Here is a 13,646-nt window from a genome sequence, read left to right as displayed (position 1 = left end):
TAACATTGCTGAGATAGAGGATACACAGACACAAGGTATTAGAACCCATTTTTCTTTTTAGTGAGTTTTTTAGTGAAAAGAAGAGAAAAAAGTCGAGTGAAGTATGGTAAGAGTTGTTTAATCTGTTATTGTATGAATGAATGCTGTAACTGTGAAACACTGCAGCAGAGAGAGCTACACAGAAAGAGGGAGTTGGATTTTTTTCATCAACTTGCTGCAGCCTCTGTGTGAGTGTAGAGGCGGGGTGATAACATTGTTGAGATAGAGGATACACAGACACAAGGTATTAGAACCCATTTTTCTTTTTGCAAGAAATAATATAAATAGACAATAGAGGAGTGGAGTGTCACTAAGGGGCTTTATTTAAAATTAAATAAATTTAAAATTCTGATAAATTATTAAGTGGACTAATTTGAGACAGGTTAAGACTGATTCTCCTAATATTTCATGGGGATAATTTTTGCAATGATTGTGGACAGCTGACACACTAGAGTTGATGTTGGGGCAACTCTGCTATGACCCAGAGGGAATAGCAACTCTACCACTTAATCCATCTTTTCGGGGTGCCAGATGATTTTGCAATAGAGGGTGAAAATAAACTACTAGTTAATCCTAGATTGGCAATTTCTATAGATCCCAGGAAAGTCAGATGGGAGCTAGGTAAGTGGGGAGATATTATTATTATATATATCAGGGCTTTAAAGGAGGCCCTAGACACGGATAGTACGCAGAGTCTCCGTGGAGAATTCTGACAAGACAAAGGAAAGTCACTAATATATATTGACGGCCTTGATGCTCTGGGGAGGCACCTCTAGTTGTTTACAGATCCCTTCTAACAGACCTAGACAAAGCTTTACAGAGCTCTCACTTTCACTTGATGACCATGATGTCCATATGTCTATTATAGTGTTCCCCTCAAGGCCCTGCCGCCAAATATATACATACATATGACCATACCTACTTAACTAATACATGGATTTTTCTATCACCTGACATGCACAAAGAACTGATTGAAGCTGAGTTTATTTTGGCAGAAGAACAGAGCCCAACATCTAACTCATCTTCTCTAATCCTCAACCTCAAGAAGCAGCCAGCATTTATAAAAAGTGTTTGGTTAAAAAGGGGGGAAATTAAGACTCAAGAAGGGCTCCACACAGGCCTCTGGTGAGGTCCTGTTGCTCGTTTTCTGACTCCAACCTCTACAGAAGATCCAGGGAGTTAGGAGACAAGGGAATTAGTAGTGACCATATTTGACAGCTATAGTTTGATTTTTGGCAGTTTGTCCAATATGTGCTGTGCATAATTGAAGAAAAGCGTTTTCTAATGCTGTTTGTTTTGTTTGTTTTACCAAGTGTCCACATCAACCAAAAATGTAATAATAATCCATGATGACAAGTCGACTGGCCTTGTATTACATTGGCTTTAATGTTGTTACTGTATATTACATTCGAACAATTAGATGTGTAATACAACTTTTCACATTAATACTGAGAAAAAGAGAGAGCCAGGTCTGCTCAGGTAACAAGTATATTAATAAAATATGAATGATTTCTGTGAATGTTCAAACTTCTGTCTCTACATTTCTTTCGAAGACTGAAAGAGTGGACATGAGTAATATAGGGTCTGCTTTCCAGGCTGGAGGTGTCTTCATGTCCTGCACTGTACTGTGACACAGACTGCTTCTGTAAATACAATACAATCACATGTGTAAATTAATTGTATGTAGATCAGTTTGAGCTCAATGTAAGTATATGTGACCACCGAAATAGAAAAGATACCTACCTTTCCTCTTTTGTTCAGTATGATTATTATTGTCATTTCACAATAAGTTTAACTAAAGTTCAGATAATTATTGTTCTTCACGCTGAACAGAAGCTTCATTGCTGTCTTTTGACTGTGTAGTAAGTTTTGTATTTTGTTTCATGTCATAGATGTTTCCCTGCTCCAAACACCTGATTGAAATGAATGGGTCATTATCAGGCTTCTGCAGAGCTTGATGATGAGATGATCATTTGAATCAGGTGTGCTGGAAGAGGGAAACATTTAAAACATGTGGGGCATGGGTGCCCCAGGACCAGAGGGGTATTCCATTAACACAGCTAAAGTGAGCTGTGTCTACGTGATATAGCCTGGCTTGTATTAGCGTCAACTTTCACTTAAGCCTCAACCCATTCAATTCACACGATTCAGCTGCGTCTAGTCAACGATAATTCTAGCCACGCTTGAACAAGCGTCATGTGTGCGTGTGCATGGGGTACATAAGCAGCCCAGAACAGTCAATTGTCGAAAAGAAGACACTATGTCGCAAAAAGAAGGGAAAAGGAGAGCAGTGTCCTTTACAGTAGACGCTGCTGATGGAATTATATAAGGAATACAAAGGCATCGTCACTAAAAAGGCAATACTGTTGCAATCAATAAAGCCAGGGAGATGGCTTGGCAAAAGATTGCAGACAGACTAAATGCATAAGTTATACATGCCTAAATATTGTTTTATTTCTATTTTTTTATAATTGAACATTCAGATCACTAGATACTGCAAGACTGTGGCTATTTTATCAGTAGGCTAGATAATATCAGATGTATGTTTAAAATAATGATATAGGCTATCTTAGGAGAACCGACATAACTACAATGCATTCACTTCTACATCTCAATGGAAGCAATCTTAATAGCGAAAAAAGAACCGGCCATCAAGTGAAAATAATATACAAAAATATTTTGAGCTGTAAATACGTACCATTGTAGTCACCAGAAAAAAATTGGAAGCCACCTCTACTGGTGGGGGTCCTCCACCTAAGGACCTCACACCTGCAGAGGAGCTGGGACGGAGCTGCAATCAGGGGCGCCTACTGATAGAGGGAATGGGGGAGGCGTCCTCAGATGTCATTCCCCAAGGAGCACAGGAGCCAAGGTATTGTCTGCTACCTTCCCTCCACAGGTATCAGTCTCTCAATGATAATAGCTAACAGTTGGCCTATATCTTTCAGTGAGTGGTGACACAATTTGGCTGTTGGATCCCCCACTTAACATGCTGAAGGCATACCTGACCCATGTGTGATTATTATTTTGTCAAAACACTGCATCTTATGTAAGTCTGTCTCCTTTCACATTAACAACTGCAATGTTCATCTATCTGCAGGTAGATGGCACCAGTACACTGAGGACCCTTGATGAGGACACAATATCTGCAGATACAGAAATGTCAGAGGTAGGTACTTTTTCTCTTTCACAGGATATCTGTTCACTTTACAAGCACCATCTGATTAACAATGGTGAGGGGCACCACTGAAAATCAGAAACTCGACACACAATACAAAAAGCTCAAAATAAAGAAGTTGAAGCTGGAAATTAAAACTGGAGAAGGAACTAAATATAAATTTAAACACAGCAGAAAGCCATGGTTTGGACTGCAATGCTTTTATTCTTTATTGTTTTCACAGCTTGAACAAAATTATAATGAATATTAATTGAATGATTAACATATGACTTCAATACAACTTAGGCACACTCTTCTTTCTGAAATTATACATGCAACGCTTCCAAATAAAAGGGATCATTCCAAAACAGGGGTGACCATGATTAAAATGGGGATCAACTGAATCAGGTGTTCTAGTAAAGGTCCCTCACTGTTCTTCCATCCATGTGTTCCTGAAGGGCTGGGACAATGTCCTCCCATTGCTCCTCCAGCAACATTGTGGACAGCCTCTCGTGACGCAGAGTGGCAATGTTGTGAGAGACTGCACAGGCAATAATAATGTCACAGGCCCTGTCAGGAGTAACCCTGAGCACTGAAACCTTGATTTCAGCTGGCCAAACACCATCTCTATCCGTGTCCTCGTTCTTGTGTGGGTACCGTTGACAGCCCTCTCTGCGTCTGTTGCTGGTTCATGGTAAAGTGTCAGCAGGTACAGCATGCAAGCATATCCTCTGTCCCCAAGAAGGACTCCATTTAACTCCCCTGCAGAATACAATACATTTGTTCAGTATACATGACATTCTTATGGTAAACAGATTAATGATCCCCTCCACACATGTATTTATGACTTATAATAATTGGAACAATGATGTGTACCTGATACAGTTTTCCAGAAAAGAACTATAATTACCACTTTGAATTCCTAAAAATGACTACACCTTCTCCCTCATTTCAAAGTCCCACATTTATGAGTGTGCAACATATATTACTCCAAAAGTAAAAACCCTTTGGGCAGTAACAACATTCTCTTGCCTTGTGCAAACCTCTGGGACAGTGATGATGTACGAAAGATCCTGGAATCATGGACAGAACCTGGCCATTTTGCCTCGATGTTTGATATCAGGCAACTTCCATCGCAGACCATCTGACAGCATAGAGGGTGACCGTCAATAATGTTGCACACTTTGCTTTTGCAGAGCATTAATTTAAGATTACTCAGCATGACTAAGAAAGGTTGATGCAGTGGTGTCATTCATAATGTAAAATCCAGTTTAGAATCATCCGAACATTTGTCTCACATTCCAGAATAATATTTTGGACATTGGGTCTGACATTGTGTATGAGTTCATATCAGGTCTTGCATAAGCCTGCTGCAGCTACGTGTCAGTGCTATGACATATTTAGATAGGAAAGGAAAATACCTGATTTGTTCTCTGTACTCATGAGATTCATTGATCTGTGCTGATAAGGAAAAGTGAAACAATATCTCTGTACAGTACAGGTGCTTCTTTGTGTAAGGCTGACATTGATTTACATAATTGATTGATGTCTTCTTCAAAAATAGCACTATGGGTACCGTGAGTTTGGTCTGGTGTAAATAAAAATAAATAAAATATTACATACAAAATTTCAAAATAATGATATATCTTAATTATGTATGTTAGTGAATGTAAAAGAGTATGTAAGCACATGTTAATTAGTTTTAGACAGAGAGAGAATGTAACTTTCCATTTACTTCAAGTACAATTTTGGGGTACTTGTACTTTACTTAAATATTTTCACTTTATGCTACTTCTACTTAACTACATTTAAGAGAGAAATATTGTACTTTTTACTCAACTACTACATTTGTTTAACAGCTATAGCTACTAGGTCCTTTACTAATCACTGCTATTCTGCACTAATTGATTTTTTTCACTTATTTTAAGAAAGCATTCGTTTTGATGTCTCACTGTAGCCCCCCTTGTGTAGTCACAGAAGCACTAGTCTGTCAAAATCTGCTCCTCACTCCCTCCCTTCAGCCATATTCACATCCCAAGCCCTCTGCATTGCTTTCTGTCTCTGTCTACAGCCCCTGCTCACTTCTCAAAGGCCTTGTACTTTCCTCCAACTTCCCAGACCTGCCGTCCTTGAGCTGTCCACCAGATGCCCTCTGACTTTCCCTCCTTTCCCCATCACCTGACTAACCCACCCATCTACACACCTGCACCCCTCTCATCAGCCCTGCAGTATTTAACTGGCCCTTTCCCACTCACTCCTTGCCAGATTGTTGGCTTTTCTTTCTAGCCTCTATCTTCTGTTTATCTGTATTCTGTTCACCTGAAACCTGGAACGCTGTGTTAGTCATATATATAAAGGCGCAGGGCCCTGACACAGACGTCATGATTTCCAGCCACTCAGGGCTGCTGTAATGGTATACTGTGAGTGCTTCTGTGAATATGCGAGGGGGTGTATCCCTATAGTGAGACATCTCACTCATGCTACGGACAACTACTTACAACTGAGCTATCTCCACCTCAACACAACATTCACAATAGTTGTAAACAGTAAAAGGCTGCTTACACATTGATGTTATAGTAATAACAATCGAATAATATAATGTAATTTTGAATGCAGGACTTTAACTTGTTATTTGTTTTTACATTGTTGTATTATTACTTTTACTTAAGTAAAGGATCTGAGTACTTCTTCGACCAGTGTTTGTTTTAAATAATCAATGCGAAAACAAAGAAACTCACTGATTATACTTCCCAGCATGCTGTCACTTTCATAATTGAGATGAGAAGTTGTCTAGCCTTTTTGGCTTTCATCTGGTTTTCTCATAATCCGCTGTAGAAGAAGGAAAATATGCACAGTTTCAGGGTTGCTTTGATTGGCAAATCAAACATGATGAACTGAACTTTTATTAACACGTTTTTACAAATGAAAAATTCTTCATGTAGTCTTAGATACTTTAAGGTAGAGCAAGGTGAAACTGCATTTTAAAAGATAACAAATGGTTAGAATAGGTCATACAACACATCTATCATTGATGAACTATAGTAAATAGATGTCTGTGGACCCTATGACTGTGTACCCTAACAGCTGCTCTGTAGTTTGGCACATATACCACTCACAATGTATGATCAGAGGCCTCTGTTGTGAGTTAAACAACACAGGGAACCTGTTTTGTGCAGGCTCTGGCCTCTATCGAGCTACAGGTTAATCCCATAGTGCTCCACCTCAGCACCCTGACACAACTTCATGCACCTGTTGTCGTGACCAATCAGATGGGAGCATGTCCATACCTAATTTAACAAATGGTAGGGGTAAAAATTGAGTTTGCAAGAAATGGCACAGGCACTACTTCAAAATGGTACAGCTGCAGTGAGTGCACCCCGAACAGCAACATTTTCTAAATGACTTACGTGTTTTGTAGAGTGAGTGCACATTGCATGTTTCCCAGTCAGCTCCTGGGTTCTCATGCTACAGCTGAGCTCACTTTATATCATTGGGGAATTTATACTGATGTTAAGAGCAGGCATCCTCTCCAGCCATCCACATAGTGCTGACCACTTCCACCTCTCCCCGTCCCATGAAATCCACAACATGGAAGAAAGGTGAGGTCATCTTATTTATTGAAGAAAAAAGATAAGACATTGTTAATTAGAATGATTATTTAATAATATACATTAAAAAAAGAATTTAAAAGTAGAATAACTTCTGATAAATACTAAGTTGAGTTTTAAACCAGCATAGTTTGGTATCTTGTGTGGATAGATGAGTTGAGTCATCGAGATTTATGTGAGTAGATGGTTTGTTAAGTCAGAAATAGGGGAGATCAGTCAGGATTTAGCTGAGTGAAGTGTAGGCTACATGTTTTTAAAACAAAATAATGTAAAATGAATTAATTTAAATATTTATTACGCATTTATATAGAATCTGTGTAGTCATTTCTGTTTCTCAGTCTATTTAATAATTTTATCTTTTTATTTATTTATTTGCACATAATCAGGTGAGGTCTAATGTACAGTTTAATTGAAAATTGAATTACATGGCATTTGGTTGTGATTCAAACAAAGATCAGACACACAACTAACAAAAGCATAAGCTTTAGTGCTTATTAACAAAACGGCTGTACCCTGACCACCTGCCAAGTTGCTGACATTCATCATGACAGCTTAAGCCAGCTACTGTCTCCCTTTACCCCTTACAATAATACAAAGCAGTTAACTACCACCTAGGAGATTTGATAGCAGGCTATGGGTGATGAGCAAACCCCAGTTCCTCACAGGATACTGCCTTAATCTCGACTGTCTTCTTTGAGGCGTGCCAGGCTCGAGGCAATTTTAAACACAGCACAGCACCATCAGCCTGAGACTGGGCCAAAGGCACTGAACAGTGTACCCCCAACAAAGACTGTAATCTCCAACCAGGATTCACTTGGCGCCTACCTTACCCTTACCAGGATTTACTCCTAACCCCTAAAATAACAATTTACTGTAAATAGCTACTGTTGAAAAAAACAAAAGAAGCAAAATGCTACTTAAACACACCACTGAGAGAACCAAACAAACTCTTCCTAGGGGAATAACCAAAACAATCATTAAGGAGGGCTCAAAAGTAAATACTCCATATTTATTATTGAAAGTAAAAGGAGGGAAAAGTGCATAAGACTGTTGTGAGGAGACAATACTCATCCAGGCTGGGAAAAATTGGGCGAGGCAGCATATGGGCTTTTAAAGGCTCTAATCTAGTGTCAATCATAGGGTTGATTGGAATAATTGTACTCCAGCAATTTAGAATTGCACTTCCATATTGTTGGGGGACTCAAAAGAGACATATTAAAAGAGACAGACTAAAAAGAATGGTTAAAATCGGCGCAACAGAGGCCAAGATATCCTGACTTTGGATCAAGCTCCAAAAATGCTGGATCCTACATTCCCCATAATGCAACTGGATGGCATATTTAAACAGAAACCCCTTGCCTCCTAAATTGTCACCTCTTAAAAACCCCACTTCTCCAGTTTGTAACACAGATTGTTAAAAATCTTTTCTCAAGCCCAAACTGAGATGATATAATCAGGGTTGTTTTTTCAAACTTTGGAAAGCTTCCTTCCTCCAGAGCCACAGATGATACTGAACAACTGTTTTACAGGCTGAGTGGTACTCCTCCTAATGAGTAAACTGAACTTTTTGTGTACAATAGGTTAAGTGAAGTCGTCTTGGTTGGCAGATGATTGTACTGCAACTTCCTGAAGAAGGGATCAAAAACAGGCAGGCACACAGACACATATAATACATTTTAATACAAATAAAGCAAAGGAGTTGTTGCCCATCCAATCCAAGCGGCAGCAGAACACATTTTGTCTCGATATCAGAAAGCTTGTACATTTTGACCTCTGCATCAAGCTCACAAGCTGTGTGGATGCCAGCGTCTTGTGAGTTAATTGGTTCTGTGTACAGTGGGACCAGACCTAAAAATCGTCTCAACAGAATGAAAGTTTCCTCTGTGGTGGTGTCATACAAGATGTTCTTAACCAAGCCAAACTGTCCACCAATCATCACACAGTTGTCTCCTGTACTACATTTTATTACAGCATTTTCAAGTGTGGTCCTCTTGTATTGTGTGGCTGAAGCAACATTTGGCACTGTTGGTCCATTTGAGTTTTTTCCACCAAGTTTAGCTGGGCGGTAAGATGATTTCTTCTGTGTGGACTACCTCTCTACAAGATTTGGTATCTGCTGGAGAATGTGTTGTGACTTACTAACCTTTCTCTTAAAGCGGCCTAGGAAGTTTTCAAAAGGAAATGTAGACACACAATCTAACGGACCAAACCTTCTCACATCTGCCAGATAACACAGACAGTGAACATTGTACACCATCTCCTCAACCCCACAGGAAAAACCTCATCAGAAGCCAAAGTCATGCAGGTATTGATTGGGATTGTGTGGTTTGCTGCTGTTTCCACAGAAAATACCTATCACAAAAGGGAATTTACTCAAAATTGCTTTGGAGAACTTTTAAATATAGGCAGTCCATCTATGTTCACCTGTAACATGACTGTGTCAGTTTGTGACAGTAGTCCTTCTTTGTTTTGGAGCAAATGTTCCAATATGCCAAAGTGGACATACTCCCCACTGTCAGTTGTTTTAACTTCATGTGAATGTGATGTTTTCATTAAAGTTCTTGAGCATTTTTGAAGTATGGGGATGTGTTTATTTAAAATTTTAAGTAGGCTATCAACTGCATTTTGTGTCACTCCAGACTGTTACACCCACTGGCACAGTTTATCAGGCACGTTATCAAAGTTGCAACTGTCATGAGCGTCACAGAAAAAATCTTCCTCCTCCCTTAAGCTGCTGAGACATTCACCAAATCTGTCATTGCCATTGTCATCAATGTCATTGCATTTGTTGCCTTCAGTTACTGAGATGGTATCACAAGTCATTTCTTCATCATGCGTTTCTTCATAATTTGCCCCACGAGATTAATTGGGAATGGCCACATTGGGGTCAGGGTCGCATTTTTGTGGAGTTTCGAACTCACAAAGAACATTCTGGACACGCCTCTGTTTGGTAACTGAACTCAAACCTTCAAATTGTGCAATGTTCTCTACAAGAATTGAAGCAAAAAAACAGGAAGCATAAAGCCAAACTTTGCACACTCAAAACCGCAAAGACCCAGCAGGGGAGAGGTAATGTGTAGCTATCTTTCATTGTAAGAGGATGTGTTTTACATCACTTAATAAATATAGACAGAGTAATATTGAGTAATACTCACTCTTTAACCGATGGCACACAACAGAACACACCAAGAAAATGATCTGGGGGAAAAAAAGACAACTATAATAATATTATAACACAGTTACTTGTAACTTGTAATAGAAATATTATGTAAATCCATAAAATTAAACTATAGATAGAGCAGATACTAAGACCTGCAACACCTGACCATGGCGTTTTCATCACTTTATGTAGTGATCTAAAATCAGTTTGATACAACTTACTGTGATATATTGATATTATAAATACATATAGGAGCCGTCACATTTATTCTATTAGAAATAAACCTTCATTGTACAAAATGGATTTAAATCAAGATATAACTCATTATAATCAACATAATGTTTATGGTCACACATCTGAGCCAATACACTGTTAGATCAAGGGAGAGTCAGGCATTTATTTCAATTAATCAAGACTGGTGATGAGTCTGTGTCTGTTGGGAAAAGGGAGGTTCTGTTTGCTTATGGCTTCAGAGACCTAGGTGCCGATTTACATATTGTGTACACATGGTGAAATACTTTTTCGCTTATTAAGTCTCAAATTACCATCACTGAAGTACACATTCTATGTATGGTATTTTCACTTTATTTTATCTTATTTTGATTTAATGTTATCAAGTGGGTTTTATTTTCCACGATGGAGTAAGTATTCAGGCCTTTTACTGAAGTAGAAGTAGCAATACCTTTAGGTACAATTACTCCACTACAAGTTAAGTCTGGTGTTCAAAATCTTACCTAGGTTAAAGTACAGAAGTATAGCAGCAAAATATACTTAAAATATCTAAAGTAAAATTAGTCAACTGGCAGCAGAATGACCCCTGTTAGTGTCACTTTATATATCTAGATTATTGTTACAAATGCATTATGTAACATTTTATGTTGTGGCTGTGAAGAAAAGCTATATTTAACTACTTTATATACTGTTGCATCGTATTCTGTAAACTGAAAATATCTTTTGTATGTAAAACCTTGATCTCTGAAGTACAATATTTACAGTGGATAAACAAGTGGATTCTTTTTACTGTCCATTGAGTAACTTACTGTAAAGGACAAGCTGTAAGCTCCAAGTTTTGAACTGTAAGTAATGGATTATTAATGTTTCTTAGTAAACTATAAGGCCATGATTGTTGTAGGGTACAGCATTAAAATGTCATGGCACCATGGCACCACAGCGGAAACCTGCAATCACACAATATTAAATACACTAAACAAGAGCCCAGTAATAAAAGGGAGCCTTATAAAATGCAAATGAGTTGTGCTTGCACTGAAAAAAGCTGTTTGCCTAAAATACATGCCTGTGCTATAAAAAAAAATATGCTGTTTGTAAAGCCTGCTTATAACATTACAGACCCAGTGTAGAAATCTGACAGCTGAAACAAGAGGGTGTCATCCTGTAGTTGAAAATAACCTTAAATGTACAGGTTTTCCAGGAAGCACAGGAAAACAAGGTATTTTTACAACTTTAAAACGTTAAAACAGCTACACAGTTTATTAAGCTGCCCACAGAAACCAACTTCAACCAGTAACTATCTGGACACAGCATTCAGCTGCTGGATGTTGGAGTATTTCTGTTTGGACACCCTGCAAACTGCAAGAAATATAGCAGAAACAGCAGCAGCCTGGATAATAATACAGAGGCAAAAAAAGGTTTAACTCCTCTTACTGGCCTGAAATTATGTGTGAAAACAGGAAATGCACTGCACACACACGGCAAGAAACGCTTTTTCTAGATGAATAAATTATGATGTGACTTGTAAAAAGGGAAGCGAGACGAAACGAGAATGGTGAGCTTTCGAGTTTCATCAGGGGTCACCATTATCACCATCAAGCACATCATGTTTAATTAGGGAGGTGGTTTTAAAACAGGCAGTTATAAAGTGAGAACAATCAGCCACCGTCAGTAATCAATACAAATGCACATTATTAGACTGTAACCCATTAATCAAACCAATAACTTACAGCAGTCGACGTCAGCCAACCGTATCATAATGTAGGAGTTACCTGGTGTTTCTGTAGTGGTGGCAAAGCGTTTAAAAATACACATATTAGCAGCTTGAATTAAACGGAAGCTCCCTGCGCTTTCGGGGGTAATATTACGCCAAACTCCCTTTAAGAAATGACATATTAACAATTCCTTACATGTCCACAAAAACACATAACTCTAGAAACACAAGATAGAAGACGTCATATGTCGATAGTCTTCTTGCCAATCCGGCATCAATATAATCCAGATCATATGTATTTCAGTACAGACTTAACATTTTGAATTTTGTCGTCTCAACTTGCTACCAGCCTTTTTCGTGGGAGATGACCGTAGGAATGAGAGGCGAACCGTTTCAAAAGTTACGATTTCTCACTTAAATAAGTGCTGGTTGGTGGATCCGATACACGCCGAATTAATCTCCGACTCATAACACTGTTAATTTACCGTCTCTCGTGTGTGTGTGTGTGTGTGTGTGTGTGTGTGTGTGTGTGTGTGTGTGTGTGTGTGTGTGTGTGTGTGTGTGTCGGTATTTGAGGAGTTTTTTCGGCCGTTACCTTAGTAACTACCAGGTTTGCTGATCCCGTTTGGTGCTGGAGAGAGTCAAAAAACTTCCGATATTAAACATGTTTGATCTTATCGGAACGTCGAGACGAGAAAAAGACTGACTTAAGACAGCTCAGACTGAGATTTATGACCACCTTTAATCAAACGATCGAGATGACAGGAGCTCGCCACAACTCTAGCAAAACTCTCATTTTATTTCGACATTGGAAATTTGTCAGCGACAGTGATATCACTTCAGAGTCATCAACGTCAGAAGCATCAAAGTTGCCAGGCAATTTTGCCGACTTCAGCCCCGAACGTTTTGAGTGTAGCAGGATATAATTTTACATGTAAGCCTATGTGAAGCTCGAAAAAAATGTCTAATGTGTGTGACGTCGTTTAGCCACCTCCCTAATAGAGAAATACCGCAGACTTAATTTGAGTTAGACGTATTATTTGCCGAGACTGGCTTCCCACCGCAGTTTCCTTGGTATGTTTTGGGCGCGTTCGTTTTGTTTTCTGTCTAGACACCTGTGTCCTTGTATGAGACACAGAGACAGCTCAATCTTTGGTGAAACCCAACCCGACGTCACTGCGGCCGAAGGCTGCGGTGGCCAGCTGGAGATCAGACTGATCAGAGCTGTAAACTCTGCCATAAGGGATTAAGAGAGTGAACGAGCGAGCTAAAGAGTGAATGAAGAGAGGGAGCGCTGGTAGTGAGAAAGCCGGTGAATGAGATCAATAAAACGTGATTTTCTGATTGTTTCACATCAGTTATATGCTCAAATGCCCGCACTGCCTGGTTTGGTCTCTCTTACTAACAAACCACCACCGGCTCCTGGTACGCTGGTGTTTAAAATAAACAAACCCTCCGTGCTGAAGCTAGCAGGCAGATTGAAGATGTTTTCTTAGGACAGACGAGTTCAAACGTGTGCGGCATCAAATAATAATGTAACACAAAATACAACGAAGTAAGTAGCTAGGAAAACTCTTCAGTGGAGCTTAAGTTTGTTAAATTGACATTAGTGTTGTTTTAACCGTCCAGTTTATCTGCTGCTGCTTTACATTACAGTTATGTTAATGTAGCTTAGTAGTTTAGATAACTTGACTGCTGATTTCAACACCATACAAGTTACAGTTCTGCCTCATGCTTTAT

General features: G+C 39.0%; 1 long non-coding RNA gene across 4 annotated transcripts; it reads right to left on the bottom strand.

The window, feature by feature from the left end:
* Positions 1–1,293: 1,293 nt before the first annotated feature.
* On the bottom strand, positions 1,294–13,276 carry LOC137175479 (uncharacterized). Of its 4 annotated transcripts, none has more exons than XR_010925624.1 (7): positions 9,960–12,679; positions 6,604–6,805; positions 5,935–6,483; positions 4,618–4,657; positions 4,229–4,340; positions 2,738–3,958; positions 1,294–1,682 (listed from the first exon to the last, which is right to left on the bottom strand). It is a non-coding gene; the product is annotated as an uncharacterized lncRNA (long non-coding RNA). The 4 variants fall into 4 exon arrangements; XR_010925623.1 differs by lacking the exon at positions 4,618–4,657 and having other exon boundaries at positions 1,296–1,682; positions 9,960–10,002; positions 12,502–13,276; XR_010925625.1 differs by lacking the exon at positions 4,618–4,657 and having other exon boundaries at positions 1,298–1,682; positions 5,935–6,025; positions 6,360–6,483.
* Positions 13,277–13,646: the final 370 nt, after the last annotated feature.

This window comes from Thunnus thynnus, chromosome 23, assembly GCF_963924715.1.
Source record: "Thunnus thynnus chromosome 23, fThuThy2.1, whole genome shotgun sequence".
In the NCBI taxonomy this organism is placed as follows: domain Eukaryota; kingdom Metazoa; phylum Chordata; class Actinopteri; order Scombriformes; family Scombridae; genus Thunnus; species Thunnus thynnus.
Note: the sequence above shows the minus strand (reverse complement) of the source record. Positions and strands in the feature narration are given on the sequence as shown.